At 41.7% G+C, this 15038-nt stretch overlaps 1 long non-coding RNA gene across 1 annotated transcript in view; it reads left to right on the top strand.

Moving 5' to 3' along the window:
• LOC111750983 (uncharacterized) overlaps positions 1 to 14564 on the top strand; it is a 31935-nt gene extending 17371 nt beyond the window's left edge. Inside the window, exons 3-4 of the long non-coding RNA XR_002786044.2 lie at positions 13238 to 13306; positions 14413 to 14564. This is a non-coding gene — a long non-coding RNA (uncharacterized LOC111750983). The remainder of the gene's footprint in view (positions 1 to 13237; positions 13307 to 14412) is intronic.
• Positions 14565 to 15038: the final 474 nt, after the last annotated feature.

The raw sequence follows: 15038 nt of genomic DNA, 5'->3' as shown, positions 1-15038 counted from the left end.
GCCTAGGCCAGAGGTGCAAGAGGAGGAACGGACCAACTACACTCTACCTGGGGTCTTTCAGCCTCCGAAGTCTGGATCCAGCCCCATCATCCCTGAAAGCTGAGTTTCCAGACTTGAGCTCATTGGGATCCCGGGCTGCTGTTCATCTTGCTCCTCTGAAGAGCTCTTCTGTGTCCCTTTATTGGGAACTTCTAGCCATTCAGCTCTCTGCACCCCTTCTTGGGGGTCTTTTCAGGAGCTTTTGGAGCTCCAAAGTACAGAGGTCCCTGTCTTCTCTCTTTTCTTTCTTCCCATAGGCTGCTGGGACTCAGCCTGTCTAGCATTTTTCTTCAACGCTGTCATGTAAAGATTTATCGTCTCTCTCCCTGGGCTCTTTTTCTCTCAAGCCAGCTGAGAAGCAGGACATTCTCCTCTGCCTCCCCCTTCGTTGCTGTGCTCAAAGGAAGCCCACTGTCCCATCTCATTGAAGGGTTTTATTAGAAATTCATCAGGGGAGTAACTAAGGAAGAGAAACATCTGTAGAACTATTATCTTGGTCTTTAGTTCCACAGTCCCTTGCTCCTGAGAGTAAAATTTCCCTCAAGACCCCACCTTTGTTATACAACTTAATGTCATCACAGAGATGCCCAAAATGTGCAGTTAGGAGAGTACAACAGGTATGAACTACTTTGCTTGTCAAAGGTCAGTTCTGGATCCCACTTACAATTGCTCTTTGGGGTATTTCCTTCCTGAAGGTGATGAAAATTGAAGTCAAGTTCTCCTCCTTTTGGAGTTTAATAGTAAATCCGAGAGGAGGCAAAACTAACTCTGAAGACTAGCAAAGCAATGTTTGGCATGTTTGCACTCAGATAGACTGAATCTAATCCTGGCCTCAGGTTGGGCAACAGTGATGTCCCAGAGCCCCTGAGTGTTAATCAAATGTTTGTAAATTGTATATGTGGTGCTTTGGGAGTATATGATTTAAAGCAGTCTCTAAGAATCCTCTGGTGCTACAAGTAATTAACCCTAACTCATCTGTTTTGTAAATCTGGATTTACTCCTAATGTGTTTGGAGAATAAACGAGTAGACAAAGTGCAAGTAATTAGGAAAGACTTCCTGTAGGGAGTGAGCCAGGGCCAAATCTTAGAGGAGGCAGTGATCACAGATCCTGTAATGGACTGAAAGGAGAAATACAGCAGACTTTAGTGAAGGACAACTTCATATCTTGGCAGCAGGGAACTTTTCAGTGAATGACAGTTGAAATATCTATTATGGGGAGAGAGTGTAATAGTTTACCCATAAACCAGTTGCCGATAAGTCAATTCCAACTCATGGCGACCCAATGTATGTCGGAGTAGAACTGTGCTCCATAGGGTTTTCAGTGGCTGACTTTTCCGAAGTAGATCCCCAGGTCTGTCTTCCAAGGTGCCTCTGGATATACTTGAAACGCCAACCTTTTGGTTTGCAGCCAAGCACGTGAGCTTTCTTGCACATCACAGTGATGATGATGACAGTGAAGATTTATTGCACGCATACAGTGCACCTATGCCATGTGCATAAACAAATTTCGCGTTTACCCGACTAATGACCCATTGGATTTGTTGCTATCATTTCCTTTTTACAGAAGAGGAAACTAAGGCTCAGGGTGCGTAAAGTCATAAATGGGTATCAAAATCAGCTGGTAAACTGAGGAGCAAAGACCTGAATTCAGGTCTCTCTGACACTGTGGTTCCAATCATGTCATCCTCCTGTGGCTCAGAACAGGATGAAGAAGGGCGGACAGGGATCAGTGAGATTATTCACCACAAACACCAACAATTTATTTATCACTGCCCTATGCTAAGTGCTCTGCTAAGCATTTTACATATATTATCTCATTTATTCATCCCAAAAATCTTCTGATATATATGCTAATTCCCATTTTAACTCTCAGGAAACTGAGGATCAGAGAGGTTTATTAATGTGTCCAGAGTTGCACTGCTAATCAGAATGTTAGCAGTTTCATCCTAGCTCTGACTCCAAAGAGCAAGCTGTTCACCACTTTATACCATGCACTAGACTTCTTGCTAGACACTTGGTACCCAGGATGTAGAACATGCTGCTCACTGCCTAGAAGCAGGACGTTTCCTACTAGAAGGAACACATTTCAGTCCAGTGTGGTATGGAAAGAACAGTCACAAGGATTACATGTAGCACAGAGGAGGGGTGCTCTGGGAAGCCTGCGTTCTTGTAGGTTTTGAGGTTGGCTGCTGTTATCCCCATTTGACAAATGAGAAGGCTGAGTTATGTACAGTTTTTGATGTGCTCTAGTTGACAGAAGTTGTAAGAGGGAGTGACAGGTCGTTATACAAAGTTCCCTCCCCTCTGCTCCAGCAGTCAGTGCCCTCTTTCTTATACTCTTCTGGTGATTTTCCAGAAAACATTAAAAATAAAACTGGAGCAATTTGTTCTCTGGTATCACGTAGGCATTTTGCATACATGACATCGACCAATAATCTTTCTCTCGATCATCTCGCTCTGTGTGTGGGCTCTCTCTGTCTTGTTTCTCTGTTTTATTCTCAAATAAAATGTAGAATTAACCTCCTAGATTTCCTCCTTTCTTCTCTCTCATGGCTATTCATTTGCAGTCTCCTCCACTGGCTCGTCTTCTTCCAGATCCTTAAATGCCAGAGAACACCAGGGCTCAGTTTTAAGCCCTCTTCTCCAACTATTCTCTCCCTGGGTGATTGTATCCAGCTTCATGGTTCCAAGTGCTATATACCGGCCAGCAACTCCACAAACAGGTCTCCAGCCCTGAGCTCTCTTCTAAACTACAGACTGTTGTACCCAACTGCCAGGTCTCTACTTGGAAGTCTAACGCATCCTAAATAAAACTCAAATGTTCTCCCAAGCCTGTTTCAGTTTTCCCCACCTAGTAATGCAGGCAAAAAAAAAAAAAAAAAAAACTTTAGTGAAATTATTTCTGTCTATCTCCAGACCTGCCACACAAACCCAAATCATTGTCTTTCCTAGCTTGGACTGGACAGCTGCCATCAGCTCCCAAGTGGTCTCTTTCATTCCCCTCCTACTCCATTCAAGCTGTTTTCTGCACAGCAACCAAAGAGGTGTTTGCAACATATAAATCAGATCATTCGTGATTCTTCTGCCCCAAAACAGATACTCAAAAGCCTCCAAGGGCACCCATTACGTTTAAATGAAGTCCAGACTACTTACATGGCTCCGGGTTCAACATAATCTGACCTTTGATTAACTACTTCCATCACCCTCCTTGTCTCCTGCTCTGCTCCACGACACTGGCCTGTATGTTGTCCCTCAGCACTCGAAGCATTTATCTTCAATGTCTCCTGGCTAGAAATGCTTCGTCCTGAGTTTGTGTACCACTTCTTCCTTTGCGTCATTCAGGTTCACGCACAAATGAGCCCACCGTACCTCCATTGCCAGGCTGTCCAGACCACCTGTCACTATGTGAAATTATTATTTGTTTGTTAATTAATTGATTGGTTGATTTTCTTTTTTTATGGTCCCTTTTCACCTCTAGGGAAACCCTGGTGACATAGCGGTTAAGTGCTACGGCTGCTAGCCAAACGGTCGGTAGTTCGAATCCGCCTGGTGCTCCTTGGAAACTCTATGGGGCAGTTCTACTCTTTCCTGTAGGGTTGCTATGAGTCGGAATCGACTGCACGGCACTGGCTTTGGTTTGGTTTTTGGTTTCACCTTTAGGATGTATGCTGCTTCAGGGCAAGGACTTCATTCATCCTCTTCACTGCCAAATCGCTGGCATCTGGAACAGTGCTTGGTACATAGAAGATGTTCAGTACAAAAGTCGAATGAATAAATTCATGACTTTAATTATAAAAATAATATATGTTTATTACATAAAATTGAGAAACAAGGGTATAAAAAATTCATATTTTCATATATTTCCTTCCAGTCTTTTTTCCCTAGGCATATTTTTTATATCCTGATTTTTATCTTTAACATACCATAAGCAATTCTCCACATTATGTCTAATATTTCACATAATATATGATCAATAGACATTAATTTCCTTCTTCCTATCTTGATTTCCTTCCTGAAAAACACTTAAACTCTCTGTGCTGCTTTGAGTTTAAGTAAGACAGTCTGGCATATTTGAAAGACTGTGCAAACAGGAGCAAGTTATTAACCTCCCTAGACCTCAATGTGTATACCTACAAAATGGGGACAATAAAACCTGCCGTGCCTAATTTACAGGATTATGTGAGGATCTAAGGCAAAAAAAGAAGTTTTTTCTTTTAAGGCAGCATTGAGGTGAATATCTCATTAGATACTGAGGCAAACGTCTTTTTTTAAGCTGTAACTCTGTACAAGTGGAATAAAATTTATAGGAGGAGTATGACATCAGATAATGTGTAAAGCAATTTGAAATTTGTGAATAAAAAGCTACTGGCAATTGTTCAGGAAACCTTAGTGGCGTAGTAGCTAACCAAAAGGAAGGCAGGTGCTCCTTGGAAACTCTAGGGGGCAGTTTTACTCTGTCCTATAGGGTCACTATGAGTCTGAATCCACTCAAGGGCAATGGTTTGGGTTTTTGGTTGGCGATTGTTCTGTGCTGAGGGAGACATGTTTGTATTTAACATGCTAACCAATTGCCAATGCCTAATTCTGTGTTCATACCCTCAATTTGGAAACTCTATGGGGCAGTTCTACTCTGCCATATAGGGTCGCTATGAGTCGGAATCGACTGGACGGCAGCGGGTTTAGCGGGTTTACCCTCAATAGTTTTTTTGTATTTTTTTTTTTTTTACAACTTTCAACTATAAAACTGGGGTCAATTATTTTTAGCCATTTCTTCAGCCTTTCTCATTAGCAAAGTATTTTGAGGTAATGACTTGAGCATATGTGATGATTGTTCATTTTGAAAGATGTCATTTTAAGACTTTTCTGGAAGTTTCAAATCCGCCTGTGGGAGATCTGCTTCATGCCAATACGTCATTTCAAATTCAAGCCTACATACTGCCTCACACTCGGCCCTTATAAATGTTTCACAGCACCTGCATTTTTTATCATGGCCTTTTCATGTGAACTTGGATTTTTTTGTGGCTCACCTCCACTCCCTGTCTGGAGGGGAGAAAGTGATATTTTTAAATAGCCTTTTTTCCCCTTTGTCAGAGGAGATAAAATTCCCCAATTATTTTCCCCGTGTGCATAGATATTTATATTAATATTTTAACAAATGGGTTCTTGATAGTGTTATTCATGAACCCATGAGTTAAATTTAAAACAAACGTGTCTTAAAAATGAATACCTAATCTGTTTTTAATACCTGAAGCCTGATATGTGTTGATTTAATTTCTTTGGTCAAAAAAGAAATTTATGAAATGATCCAGATTCTTTCATTTGTTTAACAAATATTTTAACAAGCTTATTGAGCACTTTTAATCCTCATAATAACATGGCAAAGTAGGTATTATTAGATGGTTCTCTGGTACAGTTCAGGGTCTGAAGTTTGGGCAGTAGAACCTACCTGAGTAAAATTCTTGGGGCAAACAGTGAAGGGAAAAGCTAGAGAAGCCAATCTGATAATAACAACGAGGAAAGAGAGGGGGAGTGAGAGAGAGAGAGGCAGGGAGAAGGATGGAAAGAGAGAGAACCTAATGAAAACCTAAAATGGAGAGGGGTTAGAGAGGGAAGAATCTAGGTCAATGGCTCCCAACTTGGTTTCATATTGGAATCACCTGGGGATTTTTAAAAACTATAGAGGCCTGGCACCCAATGCAGACATTGTGATTTAATTGGTATAGGGTGGGACCTGGGCATGGGGTTTAAAGCTTTCTAGGTGATTCCAATGTGCTGCGGTTTGGGAACCACTAATCTAGGTGATCTCTGGACAATTATATCTCGTGAAAGTAAAACACACATACTCTACTTTCTGATTATGGGTTCTTGATGTTCTAGTGAGTTGGCTTGGTTTATAGGCCCTGTGTTGAGATGGACGGAACACTTATAAGTAGAAAATGCGAGACCCAAATCCCTTTCAGAGGAAGAATGTCAGTGAGTTTTAATAGGAAGAGTACAGGTTTTAGTTACTTCTCTGAGCTTTTGCTTCCCTATCCCCAGGATGGCTGTCATGATGCCTACCTAGTGGGTTTGTTGTACAAATTAAATCAATTACATTGGAATTCCTATTGTCCAATGACATCAGAATCCTTACTCAGTTGATGGAAAAAAATAATAGTAAGTTAAAGCAGGTCTAGCTATAAATCAGTTGCCATCAAGTTGATTCTGACTCATGGTGACCCCATGTGTTGCAAAGTAGAACTGCTCCATAGGTTTTCAAGGCTGTGACTTTTAGAAGCAGATTGCTAGGCTTTCTTCTGAGGCATCTCTAAAAAAAAAGAAAAAAAAACTCTAGGTGGGTTCAAACCACCACCCTTTCAGCTAGTAGTCAAGCATTTAATTGTTTGCACACCCAGGGATTTTGGTATGGCTGTACCCACCCCCCCAAGGACCCCTGGTGGTACAGTGGTTAAGTGCTATGGCTGCTAACCAAAAGGTCAGCAGTTTGAATCCACCAGCCACTCCTTGAAAACTCTATTGGGCAGTTCTATTCTGCCTCATAGTGTGGCTACGAGTCAGAATCAACTCAACAGCAATGAGGTTTTTGGTTTTACGGGTACCCCTCCAAAAAAAAAAAAACACAAACTCACTGCTGTTGAGTCCATTTTGACTCATAGCAACCCTACAGGACAGAGCAGAACTGTCCCATAGGGTTTCCAAGGCTGCAATCTTTGTGGAAGCAGCCTGCCACTTCTTTTTCCTATGGAGCAGCTGGTGGGTTCAAACTGCCCACCTTTGGGTTAGCAGCTGAGTGCTTACCCACTGTACCACCAGGGCACCTCCAGTATAGCTTTAGCACATAGTATCTTCCAAAGATATATCCCTTCCCACATGCTCTTCTTACAATGTGACACTGACTCTCTTTTATGCAAAGGAGAGTTTGCGTTCTTTCCTCTTGAGCCCTTGTGCACATTTGTAGATGCCTTGACCAGTAGGTTATGATGAAAAGGACATTCTGTAACTTATAAGGCTAGATTATAAAAGGCAATACAGCTTCCACCTAGCTTTCTCTCTCGAGACATTTGCTTTGGGAGCCCTGGGCTAATATGTAAGGAGTCTGGCTACCCTGAAGCAGCCATATCTGGAGAGCTAACATGGAGAACCTACACAGAGATAGAAAGAGAAGTGCAAAGAGCCCCGATTTTGCCAGCCCCAGCTATCTGAGTCTTAGCATCATTTGCCAGACACGAGTATGCAAGCCTTTAGAGGATTTCAGCCCCCAACCGTCATGCCGTTCCAGAGATGAGCTGTTCCCACCTAGCCTGCCCAAAATGCAGATTCATGAACTAAATAAATGTTATTACTACTTCAAACCCCTAAATTTTGGGTCCTTTGCTATGCTGTATTAGATAGCTGGAACAGGAGGGAATAATAAAAAATATATATGTACGTACTGTATATATCTTACTTTAAATTAGAGTATGTAATGGTTCCTTTAGCAATTTTCTGATCTGAATCCAACGTCTTTTCTTTGAGAATGTGGCCCACTGACCAGAATCCTGGCACAAACCATACCCAGAAAGCGGTTTTCTATAATTTCCAGTTTCAGTTTATTTAAGGTAGAATGAGGGCTTAAAAACACTTAACATTTTTACCACTTCTCCCTATCCTTTATACTTGTCCCATTCCCACCTAATTCAGCATTTTATTAGGCAGCTCATTTACTTTATCGGGTCTTTCTGAAGCATTCAACTTACCTTTCATAAAAAGAAACACTTTTTTTTGTACATTTATTTCATCAATATGCATATTAAGTAGATCGCAGGATTAAAATAACGAGTGCCATTGGAATCAGCAAACATATGGTGAGCATATAGTTCAGCTGATGGGAGCAGAAGTACACGGATGTACTAAAGGGATGCTTACTAGCCACTCGTGTTCTGTAAAGTGTTGGACACCAGTCAATGGATTTATCAAAAGAATGCACACCTTGTTAGTCTACAAGTTGGTTAAGTGAAGGCTGGTTACGAGAGCTTCTGTCATAACGTGTAAAAGCACTTACATACAGTGAGCACTTGTTAAATATTAGTTTCTTATCCCACTCTAACCATTAAATTCTAATTTAGGCAAAAGTTTGTTTGCAAATAGCCCCCTGCCACCAAATACCAGCAGAAGAATTTTATTAACTCAAAGTAGTCTTTAATAGCCATCTAAATTTCATAGCAATGCAGAAAATGCCTTACATTTCTGTTTATGAAAAATCATTTCCCAAGGGTGAGAGTTCAGATCAGGTGCATAATGTTTTCAAATCACTTGTTAAAAATAGAATACATCATGACAAGCCTCTCGAATACTGTAACTCCAGAATGCCTTACATTTAGAAAGCAAATCTGCTCAGGTAGCCCTGAGACCCTGACTTTCTCTAGCCCCCAGCCAAATCTTTGTGCAACCTTAATAGGATAGGAAGAGCAGCATCCTGGGAAAAGCACCGAATTTTAGGATGAGGTGTGTAATTTACTGTAAAGGTTATCTTAGTAGTATCTAGTGGTTATACAGAGCTTTCAAGGCATAACTCCTTGACATCCCTCCAACCTTGGCCTCTGCTGAGCATCCTGCATGCCAGCACCAGAGTGATCATGCTGACCCTTTAAACTGATCATGTTAGAATTCGATAGCAGTTCCTCCCTGCCTGCAGGATCCACTTTGGCCTCAGTACTGTGGCTTATGAGGGTCTTTATGATAAGGACTCTGACTTCCTTTTCATCCTCATCCCTAATCACTTATATTTATATTAGGCCCAGGACCAAGCACAATGTGTAGCAAAATCAGGCATTTCTTGTTAAATGCCCAGCACGTCAGCTGTGTAAAACGACAGCATGTACAGTGTTCTAAAATAAGTGTTTTCCAAACTGTAGGTGTTGAACTCCTAAGATGTCATGAAATTAATTTACTGGACTCAACCAGAATTTTATAAAATTGGAATGGAATGGAATGGAGTAGAGTGACTACTAACGGCCCAGACCTTTCAGGAATGAAGGTTTGAGTCATCCCACCAGGCAAAGAACCGTGACCACTGAGGTAGTTGCTGAGGGTAAAGGAAATTTGGAATTGGTGGTAGAAGAAGGTAGTTCTAAATACCAGCTACAACCACATGACCAGTTGCGGAAATGAGGACTGTAATTGCTATGAGTATTTCTTCCTTGTATGTGTGCATCAAATAATTTTTGTTTTCTTCACTTGTAAAATATAAGGTATAACAGGGCTAGTACATTTTTGTTTGTATGCATGTTTGTTGTATCATGTTACACGCAAGTATGACTATAATTGTCTTTATTTAGAGATTATGTATGGTTTAAGGAGATGTGTACAGGTCAAGTTGACAAGGGGTGGACTGTGATGGTTAAGGTTGTCTATCAAGTTGGCTGAGCCATGATTCTCAGTGGTTTAGCAGTTATGATGTAATCTGGCAGTTATGTAATGAGGTAATCAACCCCACAATGAGATCTGCTATAAGCAGCCAATAAGTTGAAAACGAGTTTCCTTAGGGTTGTGGCCTGCCTCCAGTATATAAATGGATGTTCCGGCAAGGCACTTGCTCTGGATCTTACATCCAGCTTGTCATCATCTGACCGCCAGCTCTTAGGACATGAGCTAGCAGCTTACCTGCCGATCTTGGGATTCGTCGAACTCTGCAGCTTGTGAGCCAGTGGCCTCCTGTCTGACCTGTCTGACTTCCTTATCTTGAGTTCATCAGCTTCTGCAGCCCATGACCCAGCAGCCTACTGTCCGGCCTGCCGATTTTGGGTTTGTCAGTCCCTGCAGCTACGTAAGTCAGGAGAAGCCTCCAACCTGACACCTGCCCCATGGACTTGGGACTTGCCAACCTCTACAGCCACGTTAGCCATTTCTTCGAGATAAATCTTTCTCTCTCTCTCTACATATATGTATATGCTTCACTGTTTTGCTTCTCTAGTGAACCCAGCCTAAGACAGACATTCAGTATGTAATTCCTCTCTTTGTCTCTCTGACAAATACCAGTTCACTGTCCAAACATAGCTTCTTCTGTGAAGCCTTTATTGGGCTTTTCCTAGGTGTCAGGCATAGTGCTAAATACTTGAGATGCTATATGGCATTTTCATCTTCACAACAAACTTATGAGCTTGAATCTATTACTACTCCTATTTTTTAAAATAATTTTTATTGTGCTTTACGTGAAAGTTTACAATCAAGTCAGTCTGTCACATATAAGCTTATATACACCTTACTCCATACTCCCACTTACTCTCTCCCTAATGAGTCAGCCCGCTCCCTCCTTCCAGTCTCTCCTTTCGTGATGATTTTGCCAGTTTCTAACCCTCTCTACCCTCCCATCTCCCCTCCAGACAGGAGATGCCAACAGTCTCCAGTGTCCACCTGCTACAAGTAGCTCACTCTTCGTCAGCATCTCTCTCCAACCCATTATCCAGTCCCTTCCATGTCTGATGAGTTGTCTTCAGGAATGGTTCCTGTCCTGGGCCAACAGAAGGTTTGGGGAACTACTCCTATTTTATTGACAGGGAAATTGAAGGTGACGGATGTAGTAAGTAAATTGCCTAATTATCACACAGGTGATAAGTGGCCAAGCCTGGATTTGACCCCATGGTTTCCAAACCCAGAGCCTAGTCTCTTAGCCATTAAAGTGAATAGCTTCTCCCTAACACTCTCTCCCCACCCCAAGTCCTGTGTTTTGTCCTAGATATGGGGATGAACAAGACACAGTTTCTCCCCTCGTGGAGTTCACAGTCTATAATGGAATAGAGCAAATAAATAGTTGATTACAATATAGTGATGACCACATCCCACAGTGGTTAAGGGCCTGTACTGTGGAGCCAGTCAGACCTGGGCTCTAGCTCAGGCTCCACCACTAAGGACCTGTAAGACCCTGAACGACTTTTCAGAGCCTCAGTTTTCTCACCTCACGGGACTGCTGTCAGATAACGTACATACGGCACTCAGCCCAGAGCCTGCCACATGGCACTGTATAAATAGAAAAGACAGATTGATGATTAAAAAGAACGTATTTATATGTGGGACCTCTGGCAAGTTACTTGACAACCCTCTCTCTGGTTGTATTTCCTCATCAAAAGGATAGTCCTATTAATCTGTGTGCTAATTAATGTTAATAGGCCACTCCCCATATATCAGACATTGACATAAGCAGGCATTGTGTTAAGCCTTTTCCATATATTATCTCACTAAATCCTTACAACAGCTGAGCAAGCAAGATAGGCTGTAACACCTGTGATGACAGTTTCTTTCCTGGGTTCGAAACTCAGGTCAATATCCTCCCTTACTTACCTTCCATCTTTCCTACCTGGCCACGGAGTCCCTGGGCAGTGCAAACGGTTAACTGGCTCAGCTTCTAACCAAAAGGTAAGATGTTCAAGTTCACCTAGAGGTACTTAGGAAGAAAGACCTGGTGATCTACTTCCAAAAAATCAGACATTGAAAACCCCATGGAGCACAGTTTTGCTCTGAAACACAAGGGGTGGCATGAGTCAGAGTCAACTTGATGGCAACTTTTTTTTTAACGTGGCCACAGATCTCAGTCTTTCTTATTCTAGACCCGATATCTTTCCTCTTAGTACTCCAAGACTTTCAGATACCTACTCTCTATATTTTTTTGGAGCAGCTGGCATCATTATAATGCATGCTATTGTTGTTGTTGTTGTCAGGTAGCCATTGAGTCGGTTCTGATTCAACAGAATGAAACGCCGCCCCATCCTGTGCCATCCTCGTGATCATTGTTACGCTTAAGCCCAAAGTTGCAGCCATTTGTGTCAATCCACCTCACTGAGGGTCTTCCTCTTTTTTGCTGGCCCTCTACTTTACCAAGTATGATGTCCTTCTCCAGGGACTCATCCTTCCTGATAACATATCCAAAGTATGTAAGATACAGTCTTACCATCCTTGCTTCTAAGGAGCATTCTGGTTGTACTTGTTGTCGTTGTTAGGTGCCGTCGAGTCGGTTCCGACTCATAGCGACCCTATGCACAACAGAACGAAACACTGTCCGGTCCTGTGCCACCCTTATAATCGTTGTTATGCTTGAGCTCATTGTTGCAGCCACTGTGTCAATCCACCTCATTGAGGGTCTTCCTCTTTTCCGCTGACCCCGTACTCTGCCAAGCATGAGGTCCTTCTCCAGGGACTGATCCCTCCTGACAACATGTCCAAAGTATGTAAGACGCAGTTTCGCCATTCTTGCCTCTAAGGAGCATTCTGGCTGCACTTCTACCAAGACAGATTTGTTTGTTCTTTTGGCAGTCCATGGTATATTCAATATTCTTCGCCAACACCACAATTCAAAAGCGTCAACTCTTCTTCGGTCTTCCTTATTCACTGTCCAGCTTTCACATGCATATGATCTGATTGAAAATACCATGGCTTGGGTCAGGCACTCCTTAGTCTTCAGGGTGACATCTTTGCTCTTCAACACTTTGAAGAGGTCCTTTGCAGCAGATTTGCCCAACGCAATGCGTCTTTTCATTTCTTGACTGCTGCTTCCATGGCTGTTGATTGTGGATCCAAGTAAAATCAAATTCTTGACAACTTCAATCTTTTCTCTGTTTATCATGATGTTGCTCATTGGTCCAGTTGTGAGGATTTTTGTTTTCTTTCTATTGAGGTGCAATCCATACTGAAGGCTGTGGTCTTCGATCTTCATTAGTAAGTGCTTCAGGTCCTCTTCACTTTCAGCAAGCAAGGTTGTGTCATCTGCATAACGCAGGTTGTTAATGAGTCTTCCTCCAATCTTGATGCCCCGTTCTTCTTCATATAGTCCAGCTTCTCGGATTATTTGTTCAGCATACAGATTAAATAGGAATGGTGAAAGAATACAACCCTGACGCACACCTTTCCTGACTTTAAACCAATCAGTATCCCCTTGTTCTGTCCAAACAACTGCCTATTTATTGATCCACGTAAAGGTTCCTTATGAGCATATTTATAATGCATATTTATTGGTATTTTCATGTCATAATACCTTGTAGCTGACATCTCCAAATGTACCCTTAGAATCTCCATGTTTTATCTATCACAGACACCAAAGTTTCTGAAGGAGAATTATTTTATTGGAGAATTTATTTTATTTATGAAGAGAGGGGTTGCCCAACTGTTAGACTTCTTTGTAAGAATAATATGTTAACACTTTCATCTCTCAAACTTCTTTTTGGGTAGCTGAACCACTTCGCCCTAACCCCCCCAGGCTGAGCCCAGTGATGTTCCGTGGAAAGGCCTATAGGAAATGTGAGTTCATACCTCCTAATGGAAAGAAAATTTGAACCCATAGTCATTAAATTAGCTCACTGTGTTTTTCTTCTTTATGGATTAAATGAGATCTTGCCGCCTAAGCAGACACAGATCAGGGACTGTAGATTAAGATAAACTGGATTTGTTTTCATGGCTGTGAAAGTAGAAGTAACAAAGAAACACCCCTCATTTGGCTAGCAATGGTATCCAATGAGTCATGGCACCTGAATCATCAGGATTTTGTTTAACTTCATCATGCATTTGCAATATCCTTGCTGTCTGCTTCACAGGGGAATTATAAATTTTAAGAGTCCAAGTTGCCAGCTGTTTGAATTCCTCAGATTACATAGTCAGTTATCAGCATGACTCCATTATTTTGAAGAAGAGAAAAAGCAAGTAACCACTTTAAATATATCAATATCCCATTAATGTGGTTACTTATAAATCTATAAACAGTTTAGTCGTTTTCCCCTAAATACTTCCTGAAATCTAATGATATGCTTTGTTCTTTATTTTTAATGTTGATCATAAATCTGAGAACACATTTATATTTCTTGAGTATAAAAGCTACATTTTTCCTGTCTTCACTATGGGCACCTTGGCTTTAAAAGTCCAATAGAAATTTTTATGGCTGTTGTGGTTAAAGGGAAATACGTAGAAATGGAGGAGGCAGAAGTGTTAATAGAATGGAGATGACAGCGCTAGAGAGAGGTGCAGACACCGCCATGGGTACTGAAGATAAACCTGATGCAGAGACAACAAGATGTGATCTTGTGATGTCTCACTTTGCTCACCTTACTGAGAACCTCTAGGTGCCAGAAATTGTGCTGAAGTTTCTATGGCAACTCGGGTTTTTGTCGTTTGTTATTGTTGCTTTTAAACTCATGCCTGGCAATGTGCAAACTGATTTATCATTTAATCTTCACACTGTCTTAAGTCAGTCTCTTAAAAGCCGAGTCTAACAAGGGGATTCTTATACAAGTGACTTATTGGGGCTGTGCTCGCAGGAGAAGGGGAATGAGGAATGAAGAATAGGGCAGAGAGGAAGACTAAGGAAGGATGTGATCTCTGGAACTTATTCCCTACATTTGCTCCTCCTACAGTCAGTGGCTACATGGGAAATCTAGTTGAAGGGCCTCGCATACAAGAGGGCAATTCTACAGAGCCGGGTGTGGTCACCAATCAGGGCAGCTGGGGAATGGGTACTCCAGCTCAGCAGAGAGGTTCCACCTTGGCAGCAACAGCTCCTCCTACATACCCTTAAAGGTAAGTATTATTGTCACCAATTTTAAATGAAAGGACTAAGGCATCAAAAGTTTAACTTGCTCAACATCACTTTTAGTAGATTGGGATTTGAACCCTGATCTCTCAGTCTATAAACCTTGAGTTCTTGACCACTCTGCCTCCACCAGAAATGTAATCGGGGTGATGACTTCTGAGCTAAGTTCATGCACAGAATCTAGAAGAGCACAGAGGAGAGAGTGGTTAACTTTCTGGAGAGGTCAAGGAGTTCAGTGCTATGCAGAGAAATAAAGCAAACCCTCCCTACTCTATGCATTATATAGGAGTTCTTAAAATCCAAAGTTGTAAAGGCAAGCAAGAAAGATTGTAGTGTGTTTTTTTGCTGCAGAATCCAATTCCTTTGTGTACCATAAATATAAAGGTAGAACATGCTAAGCAAAATGGTAAGAGTAGAGTATTATTTTTAAGTAAAAAATGTGCCCCTAGT

The sequence above is a fragment of the Loxodonta africana genome, chromosome 3 (assembly GCF_030014295.1).
Source record: "Loxodonta africana isolate mLoxAfr1 chromosome 3, mLoxAfr1.hap2, whole genome shotgun sequence".
NCBI classification, from domain to species: Eukaryota; Metazoa; Chordata; class Mammalia; order Proboscidea; family Elephantidae; genus Loxodonta; species Loxodonta africana.
Note: the sequence above shows the minus strand (reverse complement) of the source record. Positions and strands in the feature narration are given on the sequence as shown.